At 41.5% G+C, this 21,156-nt stretch overlaps 1 long non-coding RNA gene across 1 annotated transcript in view; it reads left to right on the top strand.

Moving 5' to 3' along the window:
• The window catches only part of LOC124050928, a 118,937-nt gene extending 98,098 nt beyond the window's left edge, over positions 1 to 20,839 (top strand). The window contains exon 4 of the long non-coding RNA XR_006841711.1: positions 20,130 to 20,839. This is a non-coding gene — a long non-coding RNA (uncharacterized LOC124050928). The remainder of the gene's footprint in view (positions 1 to 20,129) is intronic.
• Positions 20,840 to 21,156: the final 317 nt, after the last annotated feature.

The following is a 21,156-nucleotide window of genomic DNA, read 5'->3' on the forward strand; positions in this document are numbered from 1 at the left end:
TACATCCTTGGGAGTGAAGGAGCAGGAGAAAGGAGGGAGAGGATGAATGGAGGCAGCTGGAGGGATGGAAAGAAAGGAAGGAAGGAGGATGATAAGAGAAGAAGTGAGGGAGGGATTAGTAGTGGAGGTAGAGTTTGAACAGTAAACGACAGTAGGTATTATGGTGGATCAAAGAATAATGTTCTGTGCAACACAAAGCATCAGACCAGTGGGACAAACACAGAGATGGAGAAAGACCTCCAAAAATCTCAACACTGGGGAAACAAGTTGCAATGATTTATGCAGCTGAACATCTATTAAACCACAGCAGAGGGAGGGCATTGTAAAAATACACTTTATTGCTAATAATTGAAGTGTGTGTGCATGCATTTTGGCAGGAGTACAGGTGGGTTGTAACTACAGAGGGTTGAAATGCAGATGCTTCTTGCTGCAACGCAAGGATAAAATCTCGTATCCCCAGAAACCACTGAAGAGAGAAAGAGCTTTATATGGAAGGAGGGTAAAAATAGTCATGGCGCTGAAACAGAGACTGATCCCCACTGCCAATATCAGATTGTACTCCTGTAGAGGGAAACCGAAAACCGAAGTGGCATAGCTGCCAACAGCAGCCTCACATTCCCTGAGTCTACATCACCTTCGCAGCTTCCTATCTATCCAGCTATCTCAGTGAAAGGAATGCCATGACATTTTGAACAGACATTCGTGGTGCCCAGAGGATGAATCGCAGTCTCTTCAGTCATCTTTGCTCTAGTGCCATCAGCAGGTTGACATTTTTCATTCATCCAGTGAAATATTTCAACACCTATAAGATGAAATGGCAGAAATTTTGAAAGACATTCGTGTTCCCCAGAAGGTGAATTCTTCTTGTAGAACACTTCTACATGTTCATCACGTGGTCTTTAAACATAATATCACATATGACAAATTCACACAGTACAAGCACATATTAAATGCATCTTCATGAGGCATCACATTTTTTTTTTATTGTGCAGTACAATAATTCATACACAGAGTCTAATTTTTCACATGAAAAATATGTTTTCATACATTTTAATTCAGGGTTAAAATTAAAATTAATGAGGAAATATTCTTTAATTAATTTAATTAATAATTAAAGATACTCAAGCAGACCTTAGTTGAAATGGCAATACTGACCTCCAGGAGAGGCTCGTGAGTAAATAAAGGTTACAGCGTTTGAATGAAAACTAACTTTGTTCCCACCTCATCTTAGTAATATAGAACATAAAGGAGTCATCTTGTGTACATAAATTATTGTTATTTTTTCTTTCTCGTGGACAGACAGTGAAGACGTCAAGGCCATAAAGCTAATGAAGAAGTATGATCTTGTGCCTGCGGCTGCCTAAGACAGATCTGAGGTCAGAATGATATTGTCATAGCTCTGACTTCTTACTTTGATTACCTGACTAACTGGGGAGTGTATTGACTGAGCATGTGAATGGGCTCTCTTAGATATTTATGACCACCCTCTGCTCATGCATTCCTAGCAATATGGGAAAGGCCAGAGACAGATTGAGATTGTTCAGTGAGTCGTCTAGACTTTATGTGAATTTATTTCCGTGAGACTAAATTTGTGTTCCACATTTATGGGTGCACAGGCGAGAACAATGCATGTGTGATTTATTTTTGTATGGACAAGGAAAGGGTCAGGGGTTATGTTCAGTTATATATAGCTGAGAGTGTGAATGTATGAGTTTTAGAAACCCAACTGCGAATCCTGTCTTGCAAAGTAAGTTTTAGAGGAAGTAATTGCTGCCTAGAGTAATGTCACTGGCATTGTTTGTTACACTCCAGACAGTATGATATTTTAAAGAGGAATGCTGAGGTGCTCAAAGCACAAGGCTTCAACGCCAGAAAAATGGACTCGCAACCTGCATCCCCCATTAAATGTTGTGCTTCAGGTCAGTGTAGACGCTTTCAATATTTAGCCAGCAACACAATCATTCCCCTAATCTTAACCAAGTGCTTTAAGTTGCTTAAATGTAAACATAAAACTGCTTATCATGCTCATTACCAGGAACACAAATTACAGTGCAAACAAGAGCTGAAACAGTGAAAGGATGAGTCAGTTAACAGAATATTAATCTGCACCTGTTTCGATTTTTGTTCCTTATAGCACATTTCATACCGGGGAGAAACACACTGTGCTTTTCATGATGATTGAGAAGAAAACAAAGAGAAAGAACAGGAAAAGAGAAGAGAAGAAGATGGAGATAAAATAATCACAGTGATAACAATAATGGAAGCAATGCTAACAGCATTAATAGTAATGATACTGATAATAACCGTTCACAAACATGGCGACAAGACAATTCACACGCAGGTTATTCTGTTACAAAGGATTTACTCCACATGACAGGAAACAAAAGTACTACTACACAACTATAACCGTTACTAAGTTTCACGACCTTTTAATATGCTGCTCATGTGATGCTCCTAGCAGGCCTGACACCCACTGCCTCGCACTGAGCTCACACAAAGAAATAAATCCCTTGAAACCACACTTTGTAGTTCGGCCAGAGCAGACTGAGGAGGTGGAAGGAGTTAAATTGCAAACAGCGGGAACATTGAGGCGCAGTGTGCACAAATGGGTGCGTGAACAGTTTGCAGATGCATCTTCTACAAGGACGTCCTCATTATACTGTATATACACTGAGGAAAAACACACGATGCAGGCATTGTGATTGATACAAAACACATTTGCTGTCATATTTGCTACCAGGAGACAGAACTGTTGGCGGTTTGTGTGTATGTTTGTTAGTCAGGGTATCTGTAAAATGTTTGTCCTGATGTCCTGATTCTTGTGTAGGTGTGTGTCTGTGTATGTGTGTGTGTGTGTGTGTGTGTGTGTGTGTGTGTGTTGGGCTTGTAAATTGGATAATGCATGTGGGTTTGAACGATGGACCCCAATTTGTGCAACATTCCCCTTTTCCAAGCTGCTGCCATTCATAAGTCATTGTCATGTTGCAAATAGCTTTGGAAAACAGAGGAGGGAAACATGTACCCTTGTTATTTTGTCAGTGTCAGTTGTTGGGTGCAGTGACAAGGATAGGCTGGGTGCGTTGAGGAGGAGGAGGTGGCGAGTGGGTGGTTGGAACTTGAATTCATGCAAGCAAGAGACCGGACCGGACCGAGCAATGGGCTGGCGAGGCAGGCGAAAATAAACAGCGGGTCTGAAGAATCAATTCAGCGTGCCTGTCAGAGGACTGTCAAACTCCCCTCCATGATGGACAGTCTGGATGTTCACAGTCTATTTGCTGCCAGGCTGTGGAGCGGTGAATAAGTGAACCGTGCCGGGCCGAGCACAGACAATATGAAGAGGGAGTGCAGAGCAATATCTGCTGTTGCCATGCTAGATCAGCATAAACGTCAAGGCCACTCTGGCTTGGCCTGAGGGGTCTTCTGGGGAGAGCTATGCGTGTGCCTGAAGATGGGTGTCTGCGAGTGCTTAGGGCGTCAGTACATGCGTGCATGTTTGCAGCTTGATACAAATTCATCAGCATCTGGTTCTGACTGTAAACTGTTAACATCAATCATCAAGCCTGATGTCTTAATTATCTCAGTTTACCTAAGGTAAAGAGAAGATTCATTCGCTCAAAATTCAAGATAGTGACGTTTCAGTAAGCGATTAACAGCTGGTTTCTGTTCTCAAAATTATGCAGAGCAACACGAAAACAAACAGTATCGTCTGTAATTATTCGTAATTATCACCTATGTGGTAGCCATGCTGTGCCACCCACAACAACATGTTTTTTTATAAACTGTTCGTCCAAGAGTTGGTGCCAGACAGACAAAATCATCCTTCAAGTTCTGTATTCCATTTTTATCCCTTGAGCTCGTCCTGTCACCATTGATTGGTGGTGAGTGGATTTCTGTTGAAACAGATTACGAGTTATCTGGTGGAAGACAAAACTTTTAACATCAGCCTCTTTCTGAAGGTTGAGAATGTATGTGTGATCAGAGATTAAAACTGACAATTTCTTCCACTATCTGGTCCATACGTCATCTACAACCACTATCAGTGATACGTGCACTACCTGCTTGTATCTATAAATATGCAGACTGCATAATCATGAAAGCAATTATTGTTTTTCATGCATGAAATAGTTTACTGATTAGGGTTTCCTTGCAATCCAGATTTTTATCACTAAGTACAGCTTCTCCTAGCTCATAACACAAAGAACACTGACACGAAGACTGAATTTTCTTAAATGATGATGAACTTTGGCGTCACAATGACAAAGCCTAAAACATTATGAGTCTGTGAATTGCTCTCACCTGCACAGGTCTGAGTGGTCAGAGCAGTGACATCATCTCTCAGTACTGGATACTGAGGAATGGGATCAACATGTTCACTTGCAAAGACGGAGTTTTTGATTTCAGAAGCTTCACAGTGCTGCACAAGACAGTTGCATTATTGCAATGGATGTTCTGAAGGAGGCATATCTATCAAATTTGGGTAAACATTAAATTAAAACAATAAACAAAATATCTTGAAAGGCTGACTGTCATGAGACATCAGTCTTTGTTTGGTTTTCAGGCACTGTCTTGTCAGAAACACTATATAGACAAAAGTGTCCAGACACACCTCAGGGGGTGGACAATGCTATGCTTCCAACTTTGTGGCAACAGTTTGTTGAAGGCCCTTTTCTATTCCAGCATGACTGTGCCCCAGTGCACAAAGCAAAGCTCCATAAAGACATGGTTGGATGAGTTTGGTGTGGAAGAACTTGACTGGCCCACACAGAGTCCTGACCTCAACCCCATCCAACACCTTTGAGATGAACTGGAATGGAGACTGTGAGCCAGGCCTTTTGGTCCAACATCAGTGAATGAATGGGCTGTCTATTTTATTTAGAATGTGATGTCATTAAATTCCCTGTTGGTGTAATGATCAGGTGTCCCAATACTTTTGTTTATATAGTGTATGTCAGAGCTTACATTGGGATGTTTTTGCTTAGAAGTTAAGCCTTGGTCAACTTTTCACAGCAGGCTGTGTAGTCTGTTCGCTTAATCTACTCAAGACTTTGCCTTCAGACAAGAGGTGCCACACTGTCTGACAACGAATAAATGCTACCAGTCTCTGGAAGATTATCGATCTGATCATGCATAATCCAAAATCCACCAGCCCTGCTAAGAACTATGTATTCAGACTGCTATGAATATCCTCCTACTCGGTACAGAATAAGCATTTTTTTTGTCATTTACTCGCAAAGTGCGTAGATATTATTTTTATAATGATGCTTCAAAGCTTATACTACAACAAATTGCATAATCACAAACATATATTTGGCATTTCTGTACAAATTAGCCAGTAAAAGTTGCCTTTGTTTTAAAGGTGTCCTGTGGACTTTTCTCGTAAACAAACCAAGTTCTCGTCTCATTCATCAATTTTTGATTTTGCAGTCAGGTGGAGTGGTGAGGTTGTTGGTAGACTGGCTGGGTGACAAGACAGTTTCTATTCACAAGGGCTCATATTCAAAAAACCTGAGGAATACAACAGCTGCAATCTAAAAATGCACAGTTGTATGCAGCACGACACAACTTGTGCTGTTTGGGGGCAGAATTATAAAAGAAATGAGGTTGTTTGTCCTCTCTGTCCTCTGTGGACCCTCCTCCCTGTTTGTATCACGGCGGCGCTCTGTGCCGGAGTGTTCATGCTCCATTGCTCTGGTCTGAGCGCTTGGCTTGCCTTGGGGTGTCTGGGTCCTGCAGCACAAGACAGTAAATCCTCCCGAGTCCTGATGGCTATTGATTAGGTATTCACATCCTGCCTCCTGCCCAGAAGAAAACAGCTCTGGCCCTCCACTCTCTCTGTCTCATCATCCCTCTCTCCCTATTCACAGTTGCACGTCTACCAGCCGTCACGCAGATATTACAGCATACAGTATATTATGCAGGATACCGGCACAGCTTCTTGCTTTTTTTTCCCCAGCATCACTTCAGCACAACAAACATCTCGCCTCCGCCTTTGTTTATTTGGCAGTATGAATCTCCTCGCTGCTCTCTCTCTCCCTCTGATGCTGCGTCCCTTTCACTTCCTCTCGTCTGTCATTTTCTCTTTCCTCTCTCCTCTCTCCTTTTCTAACCTGTCACTTCTCGTCCGGCCTCTCTGGAATGTGACGAGCGCTGTGGCTGTAATTACCATCCACTGAGGGAGTGTTGAAGCGTGCTCTGGTTGTGTGTCGTCCCTGATCGTGATAATGTATGCAGATGAGCCTGCAAATATGAATCGAGCGCTTCCCCTTGGTGGGAGGCCTAAACTTTGGTGACCAGGCATTCACCTTTTACCACTCAGCGACATCGGCTTGCAAAGTGCTGAGTGAGCAGCGCCAGTGAACCCGACGGCATAAAGAAACAAACAAACAAACAGGCAACCCTCGGTGGAGTCCCTGTAGTAACACATCCAAACACATGAAACAGCACAGACTTCAAACACAGACAACAAAGGATGAGCTCGACGTGATTAGTGATTATTTCTATCTAATAATAACGAGAAAAAAACCCCTCTCATTGGCTTTTTGTGCAGTCTCTGCTCAGAAACTTACTTCCTCAAACACTAAGGCAGGGTCTCAGCGTGGCAGTAAAGGTAATTTAGGAGAAAGAAATTGCAGCTTAGCTATTTATAGCCAGAATGTGAGTAAACAGTACACAAGTGCAAGTTACAATCAAAACTTGAATACATCATTTTTATTTGCTCAGTATATCTCCGTGCTGCAGTTTACTGAAGGTATTTACGACCCCCTCCCTCATGTCATATTTCAACGCACAGCTTTTAGCCAAAAATACAAGCGTGTTGTAGTATCCGGGTGAAACTAGATTTTCTTACTGCACTGACTCAATCTCAGCTGGGTTTTTGTATTTGTGTTGCAAGTTGGTCGGGTTGTTTGTGTGGTGTTTATGATTGTGTGTGCGTGTGTTAGAGAGAGAAGACAATTCATGATTTTGTGTGGGTGAGCATGAGCGTGTGTATGTGTGTGTGTGTGTGTGTGTGTGTGTGTGAAAGTGAACGGAACTGTGCGTGTGTGTGTGCATTCATGTATGTATATGTGTGTGTGTATCTGAGGGTGTGTGGCAGAGGGAAAGATAAAAAGAGAAAGGTTGTTTGTTTATGATTTTCTGTGTGAAAGTGGGGTTTGAGTGTGTGTGTGGGTGTCGACGTGCGACGCGCTCTGTGTGTGCTTTTGTGTGTCGGAGAGACGTGCTTTCAAAATTTTGTTTGGGGATTGTCACTGTGGATGTCAGAGTGTGTGTGCATGTGTGACAGAAAAGGAGGGGATTACTGTACATGTGTGGGCGTACGTTTTTCTGTCTGTGTGTGTCTGATTGTGAGAAAGAAAGGTATGCATTCTAGCTTTGCAAGTGGGTGTGTGTTTACTTGAGACAGAAATGATGTGATGTGTGTATTTCCAGGATTTGCAGGTCACGTGCGCGCGTTCATTTCTGTGTGTGTGTGTGCGACAGAGGATCCATAAACTGCCAGTCCCTGAGCTGGAGGGCTGCCCGGGAGCCTCTGCTAACCCTCTCTTAGGTGATTTAGGAAGCTATCGATTTCATAGTCTTGCTTTGTTTTTCTGCTTTTTCATAAATAGCAGATCAAACTCACTCTCGCCCCTGTTTGTTTTGTTCTCTTTCTCCTCCGGGCTATTTACGCTGACATTTCCACCACTATCCTTGTTACATGGTGCAGCAAAATCATTTCATTTCTCTGCACCTCTGCAGACTATCAGAGGCAATACCAGTGACGATGAAGATAATGATGACGATGAAGAGCCCGAGGACAAGGATGAAAAGCTATTTTATGAGCACACAGTGGCCATCATTTTGAAGCTATTAAAAAATGCTAATAAAGATGCTGAGAATGTTAATGCAGGGCAGATTTAACACCTAGTTCTTTTAAATGTTAAAGGGTAAGTTCACCCAAATTACTAGTAAACACATTTCTCACTCATGTGGTATCTAGCCTTGCAGATAGTTTTGGTTTAATTTACCAAGATTATGATGCAGTCTTGTGTGAGATTTCAACCACCAGCTCAATATAATGGATGAGAGACATCTTAAAACCTGGACAAATCAAACAAAATTATCTCCATGGCCACATAAATACCATAAGGCATCAAAGCAAATATATTTTATTCAGGCTTTCTTCTTCAGACCAAAACAAATATGCTTGTTGTTCAATAAATAATGAATCAAGAATTTGTTGCTGCATAGCTCATTTCTTGCTTAAAACTGCTTTATAAGTTAGACTTTAAAACGAGTCAGTTTGTTTCCAAACGGCCACCATTTTGTGTATGGCTTCAAAGTGGAGCTCACCAAGCTCAGATCAAACCGCACATGTTTTCAAAAACATATTTTGGTGTACTGTGTAGCTGTGATATGAGGAAGTTTCTTACCAGGCCGCCATGTTGAAAAGGGACTGTGACTTTGTTGTCAGTTTGACGATATCGTCCCATAGCAACGAGTTGTTTACTGCTATATTAAGGTTCAAAATCCCACATCCTTTGATAGATAACCATACATTTTAAAATGAAGTCATTCACCAAATAAAATCACCGCGATGTTGATGATGATGATGATGATGATGAAGAGGTTAATGATGTGGAGGCTGATTGTAATGTTAGCAGTGATTGCAGCATGGCGTTAATCCGCGCAGAGCATTGACGTTCCTGCATTAGCTGATTGTTTCATTCATGCTCCGCAGTCTCTGGCTCATTCATCAGCTGTTTGGCTACCGGCCAACTTATTCACGTCCGGTCATATTCATGTAGATGTGCAGCGCAGCAGTTTTAACCTGACACTTCTCCCTCTGCCAATATGCTAATGCCAACGCCATTTGCACGCCTCGGGCCCCGTCGGTCACCCCAACCTCCTCCTTAGTTTATATTATTGTTGATTTAACTGCTCGTAAGTTTTAACGTTTACATGTATGTTTATTAACAGGGAATTCGCTCTCAGCTGAATCCTTATTGCTACTCGGATTCTTTCAGAGCTGCTTCAGCATGAGGGGCTTTTTGATGATGGGTGCGAACAGGGTGACAGTGTAATAATACTCATATTATAGCAGGACTAATGACATTTATGGTGATGATGATGATGATATGCTGTCTGTAATAATGATGACAAAGAAGTTGGACAAGACATATGAAAAAGGTAATAAGGTTTTTAATAATAACGAGCCCTTATGAGAGTTATTTTGAGGAATCTAATGTTTGTCAGGATCATACAGGTTTATTTCTCACCTGCGCTGGTTTGGTATTTTGGGGATTTAACACAAGCATGACTGCAGTGTGAGAGAGAACGGTTGTGTTTCCTTCTGTGTTATTTTTAAGGCTTTTAGATTGTAGTGTGACTGTGTCTGTTACTATTAATATTATAAAGCTTAACGAAGCCTGTGTGGATGTTGTTAAGTCGTACAAAAACACCAGTCACAGGTTGTTTATGTGAGGCTTTCGCAGAAAAAGAAAAATTTCATCGGCGCACCACTTTTCTCTGCTACTGAGGGGGTTGTGAAATTGTCGTGCAGTAATTAAGACCTAGACGGTATTACATGGAACTTGTACACTTGTGGCTATAAATCAATAAACTTGCAATCAATGACTTCTTGCAGTGTTATCCCCCCCCCCCAACGTTTATTGTTGAGCATCTGATTTCATTGACTGTGTTTTGACATTGAAGCAGTTGAGTTGCAGGGCTGGTTTACATGTGACCTCAGTATTTTCTAGGCCTGTATAACAGATTAATCTATCAAACCGCATTACTTGAGATTGTCTCTCAACAGCATTCTGTGTGAATATCTTCTGAAAGGACCCCAAAACAACATTCAGTACCTAATTGGGGCATTTGGCCCAAAATATTTTGAAACTAGATTGTATCATTATTATTACTCATCCATGCTTTTATGCTGTTGCTGATCAGCAGGAGGAGTAAATGACGCAATGGCATATATGATGATGATTGTGAAAATGACATGTGAAACAACAAAGAGTATAGATACCAACACTAATAACGTCCAAGTCAGAGTTAATAGAGACTAAAACTAACACAGGCCATTTTGTATCTTGAATCAGAAGTAGCTCATTTCCATGTCAGGGCAACAGCACCGAAAGATGGCTCCCTCACGATGAAACGAACAATGCAGAAAGCTGAAAAGCAACCATAGCAACATTTATTTCAGTAGAATATTACTGATGGCATAAGGGCTAAATTAGTTACAAAGCTTTGATTCATACTTGCATTTAGCTAATTTCCCGCAGAATTATCATCCCAATTCATCCAGCAAATTGCATTCCAATTTGTCTCTCTTTTTAAGGGATCCATTGGGGTTTTGAAGCAGCCTTATTCGTTGCGGATATGCATCTCCAAGAACACAGATGCTGCGTTGTTTGCCTCGCCGAGAGCCTCTAACCCCCCACAGATGTGCTCATTTCCCCAGGCAAGGGGAAATGACATGCCACTGTGCAGAATTTGGACATATTCCCCGCTAATGATATAGAAATACACCACTAGGCAATTCTACTGGGGACAGATCTTGTCTCATATATATATATATGAGACATAAGGACACAGTTTATATATATATACTGTGTCCTTATGTCACTTTCAAGTTCTAGTGGTAATTGGGTTGGAATCAGAGGAAAAACAGCCCTATGTTGTGTGATCCATAGAATAAATCCTCAATGGCGTTAATGAGTGTGCAAAATGTGAGCACACATTCTCATAAAAGCACAGAGCTGAGTCAAATTGAAAGAATAACCATGACTAATGCACCTCATCTGCCATTGATTGTGGTTTCTCCAATTTTCCGTTGTAATTATTTTGTTGGAGCACCACAGAGTCGCTGACCACAACCTTGCCCTGGGACATGCTGCCAGCAGAATAATAATAAAGCGCAGGAACAAAATTGAGGCCAGTCTCTCCAGTCTCAGGTCTTTCAGTCGACATGAGTCAGACACCCGAGCTGTATGTTTGTATCATTTTGTGAAGCCTAAATTAAATCTAAGTAGATGAGGGCAGGCCCGCAGCACTCTAAGGACTTTGTTTCAGTGTGAAAGAAGGAAGGAGGACAATTTAATATGGCTGAAAACTGCATTTGTGTTGGCAGTGTTGATTGTCTGTATGAGAGGGGTTTAGAAGAAGCTAGGCAAAACTGAACCACTGGAGTGAGCTCTGGGGATAAGATGGAGGATTAAGGGAAAAATGGAGAACGGGAGAATAGGGACGTTCTGAAAGAGAACAAGTCTAGAGCACACAGAGAGGGAGGTGAGCAAGAAATGAAGATGAAGTGAGGCGAGAGAAAAAGGGAAACTGTCTAGAACGTGTTGAGACGGAGGATGAATGTTTGAGGCTATAGCTTTTAAAAACTCCAATAAAGCCAACTGGCTCCTGGCCGCATTGGAAAATGAAAAAAAAAATAAAAATTTGAGTGGCGAGTCCGGGTGCCAGTGGAGCGCGGCAGGGCCCAGCGAGGCCGAGCAGCGGGGCAGCCTCCCTTTGTGAACCAGGACTCATTTACCATGGTTAAGGCAGGGTGAGAAAAATGGAACTGCAGTTTTCATCTGCAGTCTTCACCAGGACTCCAATCCATCATGTGTTTGTAATGAAACACTGGGTGTTCACGAAACACAATTATTCATAATATTCCTATAACATGAATACAGACACACTTTCCGGTGTTCCTTTCTCTTTCATGGGCTCCATGTGTGACTTATATACAACACGAAGCAGCATGGGGGGAAGTTGTAGGCAATGATACCGCTCCGCTCACAGTAAACACCGATCCCGTCTGTCCGAGCCGCAGTAATGAGTGAAGACTCCTGCTGTGGCCTCCCTGCCTGTTGCTCTCCACCATCAATATTAACATCTTTTCTCAAAGTCAGACAAAGGCAGGAAATGCATCTGGTTGTGTGTTTCTGTTGTACGACCCCGAAGATGAACACGTTGCCTATAAGCCAGTGGTTCCCAGCGTTTGTTTTTGATGTGACCTCCTAAAGGAATAGTTTAGCATTTTTGGGAAATGATTGTACCAGAGTGAAATATCTCAGTTTAGTTCAGCGTGTTCTGTCTCGTTTGTTTAACCTTCACACAAAACAGAAATGTGAAAGTGGCAGTTTGTGGTTTTAGGTTTTGATTCCATGCTGAAATTACACGGATAACAACAGCATTGAGCATCCCAAAGTCTTGCAAATACTAGACAAGGGGAAATTAAGCAAGGAATAGATTAACTACTAAAAAGTAATCAAATTCTGTGAATCTTTAATATTTTTCTATTCTCCTATCCTATTAATCATCTTGCTACCTCTCTATCTCTCCCAACATCTTGCGATTCCTCGGGGGGTTCGCGACCACCTGTTTGGGGCATGTTCCTTTACGGCGTTAACATGCAGGGTATCTCCTCTCAAACCGTTTCGCTGTGATGAGAAACCATTCTCAGGAGGAAAAACTATTTATTTCTAGTGCCTGAACACAGCATTATCCAGACGGAATGCATTTCCTAAGGGTATGATCAATGTTTAATATATTTAGCAAATGTGTGTTCCACCTATCCCACTTTCCTGATACCCGTGGAGTGTTCAAAGGCTAGCAAGTGAAAACAGAAGAGAGTTATTTCTCCTCCAAGGCCAGCCAAATATTTCTTCTGTCTTATTGGCAACAGGGCCTTTTCAAATGTAGAGCAGGACAGGCTTCCTCAGAGGGACTGCCATCACTGGTGCTGAGCAGTGCAGACAGATTGGAAAGGTGCTGCGTGCATGACTGCGAACATCCACAGAGAGGGCGTGAGTCAGGATATTTGGCCGGAATTAAGAGCCGGTGCCCGTTGTGAGACGGGGCTCACCTCGCCATTACCCATAAATCCCCAATGCTCTCATTATTAAGTGAATTCATCTTGTCAGAGGCCGGGACGTGGCTCAATTTAGGCTCCAGATTGCCGTGCAGCTTTATTGAGTGATCTCTCTCCTTAGTCAGAGGGAGGAGACGCCCTTGCCAAACGAGGCTGGCGCGATGACGGCCGCCATCGACATCTTTACGGCTTCATCCTCCATTGACTTTGCATACGCTTACGCCACACACTCCCGCTTTGTGCTGAGTCACTGTGGTTTGGTACCAGGGTTTTGCTTTTGCTTTTGCTTTTGTGTTTGCTCAGAGTATGTCCATTTGTCATGTGGAGTCATGCCTTTGTTTTTGGCAGCAATGAAAGTCGGCCAAGTCGCTTTGATAATCCTAATACCAGCGTGTTGTATGCTGTCCCTGCAAATGCATCAGAGTCAATTTGCAGTCTCACAAACTTGCACCTCTCTACCTTCGCGTTGATTTACATTTCTGTGGGTGGCTTGTCATTATTCTGCTTTGTGTTGTCTTTAACATAAACATCAGCGAGCTAGAAGTCCTGTCTTCAATCCTGCTGGTGAGCAGACTGAAACCAGCATGGCCACCGTTGCTTGTCACGCTGGGTGTGTTATCATTAACGTAGGACGGATAGCAGGGGAAAATGAGACACGTGGCAACTCTGACGTCTATTTAGCTGCTGTGTCTCTGTGTGTCTCTGTCTCTGAAATTGTTAGGTGTGTTGTGCTTTAGTTGTGTAGCCTTCAGTGTGATTTTAAGGTTGCTGAGTGGTCTGTATGGAGGATTTATTTGTGCGTGGGTTTATGCTCGGGTGTGTGCTGAAAGAAAATCAAACACAGTTTCAATTCATTTTCTGTTGGTTCGTGCTCAGCTGGCCATTTGGCTAAGTCATGGAAATAAGACGAGGGTGGTTTGGTACAATCAGTGCTGTGGCAAGGTTTAGAGGAGTGGTTTCTGCTTGTCTAATCTAGAGTGTATGATAGATGTTACTGAAGTAAAAGCATGGGGTTTAAATAGCATTTTCTTACTGTGGTAGCAAAGGATGTCTTTAAATCTACCCTGTGAAGTTTTCTCGTGAGCACACTGTTAAATGCATTCGGGGTTTCTCATCACATTATGTGGATCTTTGTGGCTTATTAAGGATCATTTATCATAGTGCTTTCCAAATGCAGATTTTTTAAATATTTTGAAACCTGCACCATGTTTACAAGGGGCTTGAAGTCATTTCATTTCTTCCTTTTGGTGGTGCTTTGCTATTTTTTTCTTGGCACAATACCACCAACAACTGTTGATAGGTGGAATAGTTTGAAACCAAAGGGGTGCTTATGAAATGTTATGAAAAGTTTTATGATTCTGAACATTTGATTGTAACACTGGGCTGAGCGGGCTGTTTACATAGCACTAGCTAGGCTCGCAGTGGTGAACATTTTTTTATTCCATTTTTAGATTTTTTTGGTCATTGTGCTTTGACACATCGACATGGAGTTACAGAAGAAAGCACACGACTTTGCTTTTGCTTTATATGGTGTAATCATAAAACCAGCTGTCGCTTTTTCATACGTCAGTGGACTAAATTTCCTAATCGTCTTGGGTGTCTGGAACATAATGGAAATGTTGACAACAGCAAGCTGAAGTAGCCTTTTAGTTCCTTAAAAATAGTTCCTTGCACTAAAAGTTGCAATAAATGCTTAGTTTAGTAGTTTAGTATAAGTATCATATTATGTTTGTTTTGTTTTGTTTTGTTTTTTTTCATTGTTTGCTTCAATCTATTTTATCACACAGTGTTTCTGATACTGTAAAAACAGTTAAAAGTCAAAGTGACTCGTTTTAGTTCTTACACATCTTCTTTACCAAATACGGAGCATTTTGAAGTTCTTAAAAATAAATACTTTCACATTGCTTTCCAAGAGCTCCGGAGTTTGCTCATACAGTCTTCAACCTACGCAGGCATGCAGTAAACGCTGATGCCTGCCACACACACAGTGCACACAATATGAACGATATCTCTCCAACCAGTCGCTGCCGCTGCACCTCCCATTTACAGCAAGAGATCTCCCAGATAACCCACTATCTCGCAAATTAGAATAGTCACTCAGCCAGCTCCTCTTCAGCACATTCTTTAACGGCTGCACATTTGTGACAATCTCAACCACCAGGATTCAATTTAAATCTCCACTTGACATGCCGAGTATGAGATGGTGCCTTAGCACAATCTTTTTTGCACCAAGACAAGTCTCGAGGCTGAGTGCGGTACCTGATTTGGAAAATGCCCTTATGTACACAGCTCGACCTTGCGTACTTGTTTTACAATGCAGTCAAATTGGTGGCATTTTAAAACTCAGTGTAGGCGCTGATGAGTTTCATAGTTGCGCAGCTTTACTTTCTCATTAAGTCTAAATGTCAGGCTCGGCCACAGATGGAAGAACTAGAGTGATTTGACCTAGCTCGTGACAGTAAACACAGGTACTGCCATCAAACATGAAGCGGTACAGGTACAACAATTTGGGAGCAGATGTCGGTTTCACTGCCAGTGTAGGGCTCTTGAAATCACATGTCATAAACCTTGAAATCTCTCAGCTTAGTTCAAATACTGAAAAGTTTTGACCTCGAGGTATTGTGCAGCAGTGTGTAACACAGTCATTCACTACATTTACTCTGCAGTGCAAAGCCATGTGACTCAGCAGCTTTTATGAGAAGTAAAGGTGTGAATCACATAACGGAGTTTGCACAGGAAAGCCTGGGAAATGAGCATTGAAAATGAACATACTGTGGGAACTTGCCACACATCAGTACAATTAATGAACCCTCATAAACGAGTGGTGAAATGAGGCAACACAGCAAGTGTGCACAGCTTTACTTTACAGAGGGGTGACAGAATTCTTATTCTTTGCACTTAAGGCTGCAGCTAACATTTTCAATTAATATATTCTGCTGATTTATTATTTAGCAAGTCAAAAGTCAGAAAAACTTTTTGAATGCCTAATTTCATCTCTCAACAGTGCAAAACCATCACTAAAATTATGTAAAACAGAAAACATCCTCATGTTTGAGAAGCTGTAAGAGTTATTGCCAATTACTGTTGTTGTTCATCTACCAATAAATTGGTCTACAGTCAATTTTAGTGCCGTTAGTATCTTATTCCAACACTGTCGATTCAGTGGCTAAAATGTTTCTTTTGTGTAATCAAATTGTAAAGTGTTACTTTGTCTCAGTCACAAATAAGTTTCGGGTATTCACTACAGCAAAATGACAGCTGGAACACTTAGACCCTTAATTGATTATTTCCTTGACGGAAAATTAATCTGCATTAATTAATTCAACATTCCTTTGCTCCACCTTCTCAAATGTGAGGATTTGTTATTTTTCTTTATCTTATTTGACAATAAAGTGGGCATCTTTTAAATTAGGCTTAGGGTTAGGGGAAGATTTTACCTTGTACTGATGGATGTTTTGTAGACAATAATCAGAAAAGGCATTTTATTTAATTAATTGATTAACTAAAAAGAATAGTTAGTTGGAGCACTAAACAGAAAAACAAAATAAAATAATAATAATAATTAAAAAAACAAAGACCACTTCAACACTACCACTGACCTACACTATAACTATATGGACATAAATATCCAGACACATCTCTTTATGGGGTTGTTTTTCAGGGGTTGGGCTCAGCTTCCAGTGAAGGGAAATCTTAATGCTTCAGCATACCAAGACATTTTGGACAATGCTATGCTTTCCAACTTCGTGGCAACAGTTTGTTGAAGGCCCTTTTCTATTCCAGCATGACTGTGCCCCAGTGCACAAAGCAAAGCTCCATAAAGACATGGTTGGATGAGTTTGGCGTGGAAGAACTTGACTGGCCCACACAGAGTCCTGACCTCAACCCCATCCAACACCTTTGGGATGAACTGGAATGGAGGCTTTTGGTCCAACATGAATGGACAAAAATTCCCACGCAAACCCTCCAAAATCTTGTGGAAAGCCTTCTCAGAAGAGTGGAAGCTGTTATTGCTGCAAAGCTGTCTGTGTGTTCAGAATGTGAGGTCATTAAAGTCCCTGTTGGTGTAATGGTCAGGTGTCCCAATACACTTTGTCTATATAGTGTATTGGCTTTGTGTGATCATTTTTAGTGTATTTATTGTGATATTGCCTGCATATTACCACAAACTTAATCTTTTTGCACCTCTGTAATCCTGCCATTTTTGTACCATATGTAGATGTGAGGATGCCACCATGACAAACTCCTACATTATTTGCAGAAGGATATTGACAATGATGATGATTACGATAATGATGGTGGTGCTGGGAAGCGGTGCGCGTGGACGGAGATGAAGGCATGGTCACAGAGGTATTTTGCAGTGAGCTATGTTGAGGTTTCAGTGACACCTGCTGGAAGCGCCGCAGACATGATGACGAGCCCCCTGTGGCTGCAGAATGTATGTGAGGGCATCTCCTTCTCGGTCAGTTTAAAACCACTTAGCAAGATTTACACGCCCTCGTGCTGCAGCCCTCGCGAGGTAATGTACATGACCATGAAGCAGTAAGGTAAACTGGTATTACTGAGTGCACAGAATAGAATTTCACAGAGTATAATGCATGCACACAGTCCACCAGAAAACGCTGTTCAAATATGAACATGAACATGTATAGATGCTGCTGTAGCCTGTTGGATTTACTGTGATACTCAGGATTATGAGCAGACAAATGCTGTTTAGACATGATGCTACACTGCCATCTATTGTTTACTTTCTCAAAAGTTGCTTCTGCATCCAAAAGCAGTTTGCTGTACATAAAATGCATTTGGTGCAAATCCCAAACCGTATTTTTTGCTGATAGCTGTTTTACAGCTGTAGTAGGAACACGTGGGGACTAGTACCTACTAGAGGTTGCTTGTATGTGAGGTGGCTGTGGCGCTATTATGAAGGAAAACCCTGAATAATTCACAGAGCACCATGCCCTGTGGCATAACAGGGACTGTGGATATTTATTGTGCCAGAAATTCATGTGTTTGTTTTATTGTACCAGACCAATGTGAGATGAAGTATTTTAATCAAGACTGAAAAGACTGTAGGTATATAGAAGTCATTATACATTCAGAACCTGGCTGTACATGTTGCATCAACAAGGTAACAATATCTGCTCCCTTAAAAATCTTTTCCCGAGTTCCAGCATTCATGTGTTACTCGTGAGGGCTCCCTGCTCAGATTATAATTCAGCAGTCTGTACCAGGAGGACAGTGGACTATTTCATTTCAGAAAGCGAAGGCAAATGGTTTGAAAGAGTAGAGGAGGACAGAGCAGAATGAGAAAATGTGACACCAGTCGCTGGTTACTTACCCTGCTGTGCTCACATGAACTTCAGGGGCGGTTCACGGCTTTATTCATGTGAGTCCACATTCATGTGAGTCTAATGACTTCCATTTAACGAGTCTCATGTGAAGACCATCCCACCCCCAAAGGATTACACCTTCATAAAAATTAAGGAAAAGCATGAACTGGGGTCACAAACAAGTTGTCCTATTCAACTCTAGACCCCCAGGGATCACATGCTGCATTTAAATGCTTTTATACCATGAAATGTGGCATGAAATTCTTGACATGCGCAGAAAATACCTCAGGGTCTGAAGTGCCATTGAAGGCACAAAGTAAATACAATGTAATGAAATGATACAGCATAATTTGTGTATCAGTATATTATGAAAACACTATTCATATCCAGATGTGTTCATTTTTATTCATAATTAATTAGGAAGCTTTGTGTATCAAATAACCAGACCGTTAAGTATATTCTTGGCTTATCCACCAAATTAAATACCTGACAACAGATACTAAAATCATATAAAAATCCATTCTCAAATTTATACCCTACATTGGCGTGTATCATATCATATCTTACACAACTTGCCATTTTGCATTAAGTACTTTAGTGTCAAGTATAAAATCAGCAAAGTCACACACAACATTGATTACATCAAAAAACTCAAATAATTAAGCTGCAAACGGAATTTTGTGAAACACAATATAATCCTATCATCATCCCATCAAATGTTAATATACAATAACATTAGTGCTCAAGATGGCTGACTGACATCGACAAGCACCTGAACGTCTGTACAGGATTTAATCAGCTGCAGCCTCACTAAATGCACACCAGTAAATCAATTATCATCATGTATTTCTGATGAATCACAACATCTTTTTTCCATCAGTTTCACACCTGCATGAGACCTAAATTATACTACCTGGCAACAGCGCTTCACAAATTGCAACTAAATACAGAAAGCTGCTCACTAACCAATCAGCAAAGCAGTGATGATACAGAATCACAAACTGTCGCTTTGCTCATTAAATCCGCAATAAACATTAAAGAGGCCATAACAGAGCGAGTTCTCTCATCCTGAAGCAGGGGTTTTTTCTTTCTCTTCCTGTGCAGAAGAAGCCATAAAATTCACTGAGCAGATTTTACCTTGATATTAGCTTACTCTTGTGCTAACTTGAAAAGCTCTCCCAAGGGTGCGCCAGTTAACTAGCTGGTTGCACAGGTGAGTTGACGGCACTGCTTTCTTCACGCGACTGCTGTCTCTAGCAAGAGCTAACATTACCTAGCATCAATACCTCACAAGAAATAAGCCTAAACATATGAACAGTGATTTATGTATTTTTTTAACACACAGCAGAAGCATCTGATAGGCCAGATTGAACCTTATGGCAGGCCAGATTTCACCTGTGGGCCCCGTTCAGGCGGCCCTGCTCTATGCTCATTGCCATTCCAATAACTTCAGCCTCTTATGATTAAGTGCAATATTACTCTTGGAAAAAGTGAAAGGAGGGATGAGGGTTTGGGATGAAATACAGGAAATGGACCAGCAAGGATGGATAATTATTTCTAATTATTATCTTCTCTCTACTATGTAACTGCTGTGTGTTGAAACAAACCAGTCTTCACCCTCGACTGAAACCCAGCTTCTTTAGGATGGAGAGGGTTTCCATGGGTCGATACCCTTGAAGCCCATGCTACAGATTCCTCATAAGACCAACATCATTAACAGCAGGCTTGACCTTTTGCTATGCTCACAATTAAGTCATAATAATACTTCTACTACAGAGTTACAATTTCATAACAATTTTCAGTTTGTGCCGCTGACTCCATCAGTATTCGGGGTTAAAGTTGTTTTATCGGTTCTGACCTTATTCTAAAACACATCCTAACTTAATTAAAAAACCATCCTTGTTATATTCTCCTTTCTTTTAATTTTTTTTTTTCCAAAGGTCAGACCAGTCAGCCCTGCACTGCTGCTGTTGTACAGTAATAACACAGGTAAGCTCTCACCATTTACTGCTCTATAGTAACTGAGTGTAATACAGTAAATCTCTATGTTAAATAGGGCTTCTAAATGCCAGTGCAACACTCAACAATCAATCTAACAATATTAACAGTTGGAGCATACTTAATATTCCAATCTGTTGCCATTCCTCCAGGTATTAAGCCTCAGACTACTCTGGGAATTGTTTTGCATAAAGAGTTGTTTAAGTTTCCGAGATCTTGCTTTGCTAATTACATCACTTGAATGCTGATGTTACAATCCCCAAAACGCTCTTCAACCACAAAGCTCCCTGGCAAGAATTTATGTCAGCTCATTGTGAATGTAAGGCTGAATTTGATATATTTCTTCATCAACGTGTCATACATTTTATGAAATGTGCTGTAGTGCGGAATTCATTTTAACAACTGCCATGATGATGCATTCCCTCTCAAGTGCTGCAAATTAATATGGTAATGATATTCTAATGACACTCTAATGATATTTTAATTATTGTGTTCCCTTTTGTTTCCGTGTCATCGCATGAGAATCACAGCGTGGCATGAAAAGTGACACTCTGCACCCCCCAGTATGCATTTGTGCCAGCCTTCGTGCAGGCCTCAGAATTCTCCCCACATAACCCTATCAACATCAGGGGTACTGAGGTGGACATTGTGGACTGCTGGACTGGACTGGACAGTCAACACCAATGCCCTCTACACGAAAGGGCAGAGTCGCCTTTTCCTCCTGAGGAGACTCAGGTCTTTTAATGTCTGCAGAACAATGCTGCAGATGTTTTACCACTCAGTGGTCTCCAGTGTCATCTTCTACGCTGTGGTGTGCTGGGGCAGCAGGGTGAAGACAGCTGATGCCAACAGGCTCGATAAGCTCATCAGGAGAGCTGGCTCTGTCCTGCGAGTGGAACTGCATTCTCTGGCAGAGGTGTCTGAGCAGAGGATGCTGAGGAAACTGCTCAACATCCTCAACAATAAGTC

Source organism: Scatophagus argus, chromosome 19 (assembly GCF_020382885.2).
Source record: "Scatophagus argus isolate fScaArg1 chromosome 19, fScaArg1.pri, whole genome shotgun sequence".
In the NCBI taxonomy this organism is placed as follows: Eukaryota; Metazoa; Chordata; class Actinopteri; family Scatophagidae; genus Scatophagus; species Scatophagus argus.